The sequence below is a fragment of the Equus asinus genome, chromosome 25 (genome assembly GCF_041296235.1).
Source record: "Equus asinus isolate D_3611 breed Donkey chromosome 25, EquAss-T2T_v2, whole genome shotgun sequence".
NCBI classification, from domain to species: Eukaryota; Metazoa; Chordata; class Mammalia; order Perissodactyla; family Equidae; genus Equus; species Equus asinus.
The window spans coordinates 37,448,293-37,454,994 of record NC_091814.1 but is presented as its reverse complement, the minus strand read 5'-3'; positions in this window follow the sequence as shown (position 1 = coordinate 37,454,994).

Here is a 6,702-nt window from a genome sequence, read left to right as displayed (position 1 = left end):
TTGTAATTTATATTTTTAAGAATATAATTTTCCCTGATATAGCCTTTTGCTCTATCCCAGAAGTTTTGATGTATTTATTATTTTTCAGTTTTAATAATTTTGAATTTCCAGTATAATTTTATTCCTTGACACAGGAGTTATTTAGTAGTATATGTATACATTTGTCATTAGTAACAAATATATATTTGTTATTAATTTCCACTTAATTGCGTTGTGGTCCTAAAATGTAATCTGTCTTATAATGTCCTAGTTTTATTAACTTTTGAAAATCTTCTTTGTGTGCTAGAGTGGGAAAAACGGTAAGTTCACTAATGATTGGTTGTAGCGTTTTATGCATGTCCCTTAGCTCAAGCTTGTTAATTGTATGGTTAATATCTACATAAATACTAATTTTTTGTTACTTGATCTATTAAGGGTTGAAAGAACTGTACTGAATTCTCTGATGATGGATTAGTCACTTTCTTCCTGTATTCTATCAATTTTTACTGTGTATATTTTATGACATTTTTTAGGTATATATAAATTTAAAATTGATAGATCTTCCTAGTGAAATGTACCATTTTATCATTATGTAATGACCATTTCTATATTATTAGATGTAATAGTGAATATTAGGTGTAATTTTTTTCTCCTTAAGCTCATTTGTCTGATATTAATTTAATGATACTTGCTTTAAAAAATTATTTGCTTGTTACAGCTTTTTCATCACTTTACTTTCAACTTTTCTGTATTCTTATGCTTTAAATGTATCTCTTTTAAACAGCAAGTACTTGGATTTTTAAGTCTATTTCAAAAATATATTCCTTTAAACTAGTGAGTTTAGGTCAGTTATGTTTCTTGTTACTGTTGTCACATTTGGAACTATTTCTACTTCAAATTTTCACTGTGGAACTGAGAAGAGTAGTAAAATAACTCTAGTTTCAAATGGATAGCAATTCTCTGCTGCTCCACCTCAGGAAAAGTCAAATGGAGATTTAAAATTTCTCCTCATTTCCCCAGCAAAATAAAAGCAACAATAAAATAAAATGAAAAATTCCTTTTCTCCTGAAATGCTCAAAGTAGGAAAAATGAGCAAAAATGGCATCTGTATTTATTTTTAAGAAAAGGTAAATGTAATGGATAGCCATGGTCTTGTGCTTCTAAACTTCTATGGGACTTAACACAATGTTTTATGTAAGCCTCTAAATCTCTGTAACTCAAGTTACCTGGCAAGTTCAGTTTCAAGTGTGATTATCATTGCCTGTTGAAAGTGCATTAATTTGTTAGAACAGGAACCCTGTAGGGGAGATAATTATGTGTGTCAACAATGAATAAATGACAGACTTTAAAAATGAATTATTGTTTTTGAGATAACATGATTAAATCAAGCTAGTATGTGCTCAGGGATTGGGAGTGGGGAGGGACTCTCTGAGAAATAAAATAGCCTAGAGTGAAACACCTGGTTTTATGAAAACTAATTTTTAGAAGTATATTATGGCAAAAAAAGAGCCCGGAAAGATAAAACGACTTTGATACTTGTTATAGCTGAGAGCCTCAATTAAAGATAAAAACCATGTTTTCCTTAAATGCTATTGCCCAAATAAGGAAAATCCATAATTGACAATTGAGATTACTGTATACTTAGCTCTGTTGTCTCTGCCAGAGCTGTGGCCACTGCATTAGTTGTTGAAATTTTAAGACTTACTGAAGCTTCATCTGTATTCCAGGTAACTTTGTTGTTGTTCTTTTTTCTACTGAATTGACATATGGACATGAAATATATTAAAGACAGATCTTCTAATCTTAAAGAATCACAAATTTGGTTGTTAATATATTCTTTGTGTTGGTGACTGCTAGGTAAGGAGTATGATGTAATGAGAAGTGTAGGCATTGGAATTGGGAGGCCCAAGGTTAAGTTCAAGCTCTACATCTTACTAGCTGTATAAACCTGGGCAAGTCACCTAACCAGAAACACTTCAATTTCTCCATCCTCTGTGTTAATTAATTCAATTGTGGGGCAGGGGCGATCCTTTCACAATGTATATGTATATCTAATCATCACATTGTGCACTTTAGGTGTCTTACAATTTTATTTGTCAATTATACCTCAATAAAGCTGAAAAAAAATGTTCTCCATCCTTGAATGGCACGTAGTAAAACCATTGCTCTGCCTACCTCATAGGCAATTGTGAGAATCAAATGAGGTAATGTATGTGAAATTGTTATATTTGATAACACACATAAAAATGTTAGCTATGTTATTTGGGATCTCCAAATAACAGCATGGGTGACATTGCCTCCACAGGAATTCTTTAATTATCATGACTTACATTGTGTTTTGCCTTTATACATGTTCCAGAAACTTAATATATAACTTCTTTGTGAAGTGTTTTATTTTCATAACAGGATATACAACCAATGCCTGTGACAAATGTATTTTTTTAAATAGCTGTTCAGAATTTTCTTATTAAAGGCACAAGTGTTATTGAAACAGCATATACATATATATAATTTTTCCAAGTCTAATTGCTGTAAAAAGTAATAACTTTTATTATAAAACCAGCATATCTTTATCTAAATTTATGTCAGTACCATAGTAGTCTTTATAATCTTTTTAGGTTTCAAACTTGCAATTAAAGATCAAACTCTTGAAAATTGACTAGAGAGAGATTGCTGTTAAATTTATGTTCTTTTGAAAGAATATGTTTTTCTAGTAATTGGAGGTACTGTCTTTCTGCACACACAACCACTTCAACCCTAAAAGTCATACGTCATTAAGAAGAGTGTCTATAGTACTGACCCCGTGGCCGAGTGGTTAAGTTTGTGTGCTCCGCTGCAGGTGGCCCAGTGTTTCATTAGTTCGAATCCTGGGCACGGACATGGCACTGCTCATCAAACCACGCTGATGCACCATCCCACATACCACTACTAGAAGGACCCACAACGAAGAATATACAACTATGTACCAGGGGGCTTTGGGGAGAAAAAGGAAAAAAACAAAATCTTTAAAAGAAAAAAGAAGAGTGTCTATATCCCCAAATGTTATATGTAAAGAATCTTTACAATTATACTTCTTTTTATTTGTCTCACAGATGTTCTAAGAAGACTTTCAGTTGCATGGCCTGAGAGCCTTGGGATTCCGTCACCCACCCACCATCCTTTATGGATCATTTTTGTGTCAATGTGAAGTCTGAGAGTCATGGAGCCCAGTTAGAAAATGAGTCAGTGGTCCAGGTGAATGATGATGGATAAATAAACTTCCATCACCATGGAACTCAGGAGACAGAAGGTATATATTTTGTATGTAGAGGTAGGTGGTTCTTGGCTAGGGGTAATTTTACTTTCCAGAGGACACTTGGCAATGTCTGGCAATAGTTTTAGTTGTCTAACTGGGGTATAGGTGCTACTGACATCTAGAGGGTAGAGACGAAGGATACTGCTAAACGTCTTACGATGTATACAACAACTCCCTACAAGAAAGAATTATCTCACCCAAAATGTTAATAGTGGCATCTTTGAACAGCTAAGTATATGATCATAAGTATATTGTGCAATAAATTCAGTTATAAAACTCCTAAAAATTCTGTAGATCTCCTTCTTATTTGTATGTTGTTTATTCTGCATTTTGGTTTTCAGAATTAATTTAACTTATGTTTATTGTGGTTTCTACAGTCAGTTTGGAATGGCAGTTTTTAAGGATCTCTCTTTCAATTCAAATATGTAGAATTCTTAATATGGTCCTTATATAGAGGAATATGAGTGGTGTGTTTGGGATAGATGAATTTCATCCTAACTTTTTCATAAATTAGCTTCTATTTACATAAGCATATCTCTAAGATCTTATATCTAAGTACTATATGCACTATTTTACTTTATATATTTCTATTAGTAATGATAACAATAAAAACTGACATTCGAGTAATACTAATTATGTGACAGGCACTGTTCTATGTAGTTTACACAATTTACTTACTGTTTCCTCATAACAACCCAATGAGGATATGCTATTATTATCCTTATTTTACAGGTGAGGAAACAGGTACAGAGAGGTTAACTAACTTGCCCAAGATTACAAAATTAGTGAGTGGATTCAAACTTAGGAAAGCTGGCACCAGTGCTCAGGATATTAACCACTACTGTTAATATAGACATAGATATAGATAGACATATAGATAGACATATAGATGCATTTATCATCTATTGCTGGTTCAAAAGTCTATTTTCTTTACTTTGAAGTCCCTAAGGTCAAGGACACTGCACGGCACATTGCAGCTGATCAATAAATATTTCATTAACAAACGACTGAATGAGTTTCTCACTTTCCAAGATAATTTTTCTATTCCCTAGAAATTTTCCTATTATTTTCATATTTTACAGCTAACATTCTTGTCTTTTCTTTCAAGTCTATTCTAGTTATTATTGTTATGAAACATGTTAAGACATTTTAAAACCTTTCCACTTAAAACTTCATTTTTTTGCTGAGACAAAAATCGTCTCTTCCTCTCCTCCTGTCAAATATAAGAACAGATTAAGTGTTTACATGAGGGGAGTTTATAATCCTGGATTTCTGCAGCAGCAGGTTTCAGATATTCTAGTCAAATCCTGCCTTTTGTCTGACTCTTCCTGATGAGTGTTGCCATCAAAGCTTCATTCTGGCATCCATTAGTCACCAAGTGCTTATTTTGAGAATGGTTGCTATCATCACTTATTCCCTACACAGGTGCCACCTAGTTACTTTTGTTTTGGCAATTATGGGTTAAATACATTCCTGGGTTTAGTCCTGCTTAAGCTTGCTAGCTCTCTATTTTAAATTAAGGCATTATGGGTTATTTCTTATAAGAGTAAAACTTTCATTGAACAGGAATCTTTCAAAGCACTCATTTTTATTCTTCTTTTCCATAGATGAGTCTTTTTTTCACTGTTTCGCTATGCTTTTCTACTCCTGCCCTACAAAACTGCACAACATTGCAGCTAATAATGACGAGTGATGGAAAAGAAATTATATTTTATTCTTAAAATATTGTTCTCTTTGAGATACATGTTTGACTATCCTTCCTCACAGCCTTGCCATCATTTTTTTAAGTATTTACTTCCAGTCCATGGAATTAGTGTCAATCTAGAGTTGTTCCACTAAGGAGTTTTAAATTATAACTATCTTGTATAAGGATCCTGTCTTTTGCTATGGTTTTTTAAATTCAGTAATTCCCTAGCAGAGAACTCTGTGTGGGATTAATAAATTTGTTAGCAATTACTGGATAGGAGAAAACATGTTGAAGTATTTTTTTAAAAGCTCCTTATTTTATGTATAATTACCCTGCATGTCTCCCTCCCAGCACTTTTTCTCCTTGTGATGTGTCTAGTATTCATCAACCTAGAAATAGGCCATAGGGCATTTAAAATGCCTTTCCCAGTTCATAAAGAGAAATAGAAAGTGGAATTTTAGATTCATGAGCAGAAACAGCACCTGTTGCAGCAACTAGATGTTAAGGACTGGTCAATGTAAGCTGGCCATAGTTAGGAATTCTGTCTCACCCATCTTTGTATCACCAATATCTAGCACAATTGCAAACCTTCTTTTTCTTTCCCATTCTTTTCCTTCTTTCCTCCTTTTCTCCAGTTGAGACACAGGATTTTTGAGTCTAGGAGAGAGGTAAAGCTAGAAATGTGAATTTGAAAGTGATCTGAATATAAATGGTATATAAGACTGTGGACATGAGGGGGTTAGGGTGAGTGTTTGAAGACGAAGTCAGCAAAGGAGACTTATAAGGAATTGTCAGTAGGATAGAAGTCAAGCAAGCAGAGTGTGTTTTCAAAGAAGCCAAAAGAAGTGACACAAAAAGAGAAGAGGTAGTCAGCTCTGATCTGTGCTTATAGGAGATAGAATAAAATAGGGAATGAGAATTGGCCACTAAGTTTGACAGGATGACTACAGCTGTAATTAGAGTGCTTGGAACAAAGGCCTGATTGGAGTGGGATGAAAAGAATTTGAAATGAGGAATAAATATGATGACTTTAGATACTTCTTTTGAGAGATATGATTGTAAAGGGAAGCAGAGGAGTGAGGGATAGCTGGAAATTTAAAATTATAGGTGGGCATATTTTAAGTAGTGGGCAATTTAAAAACTATTTACAAGCAGTATGAATAATATGACAGAGAGAAAAGGAAAAATAGATGATACAGAGAGAGGGAAAATAATTGCAGGAGAAAAATTACTGTGAGGATGAGAAGGATAGGATCCACAACAGAGCTTGATCAATTGGCCTTAGACAGCTGCATGGTCATTTCTTCCGTTGTCACATCAGTGGAAACAGTGTTTACATGCAGATGCACATTTTAGGTTGGTGACAGAAGGATGAGGTAGGGCTCATCTGATAACTTCTATTTTCTCAATGAGGTATGAGCAAAGTGAAGTGTTTGGATCAGGGAAATAGGGTATAAAAGGTTTAAGAAAAGAAAAGAAGCTATAAAATAGTCTTTTAGGAGAGTGGAGACTAGAACTTGTGACAAGCGTTTGGTTTCAGCATTGGTCCACCGGGGGAAAATGTGCAGACCTGTTTTAAGCACCCTTCTCACAGGAAGCCCATTTTTAGTTACTTATCAAGGACCATGTCTTCAAGGCCAAAATTCAAGCAATCAAGGCCAGATTGCTGCAGCTCTAACTCGTCATTATTTTCCACTCTGATTCAGACGCCTAGACATTTCTTTTATCGCACTCTTCAGCT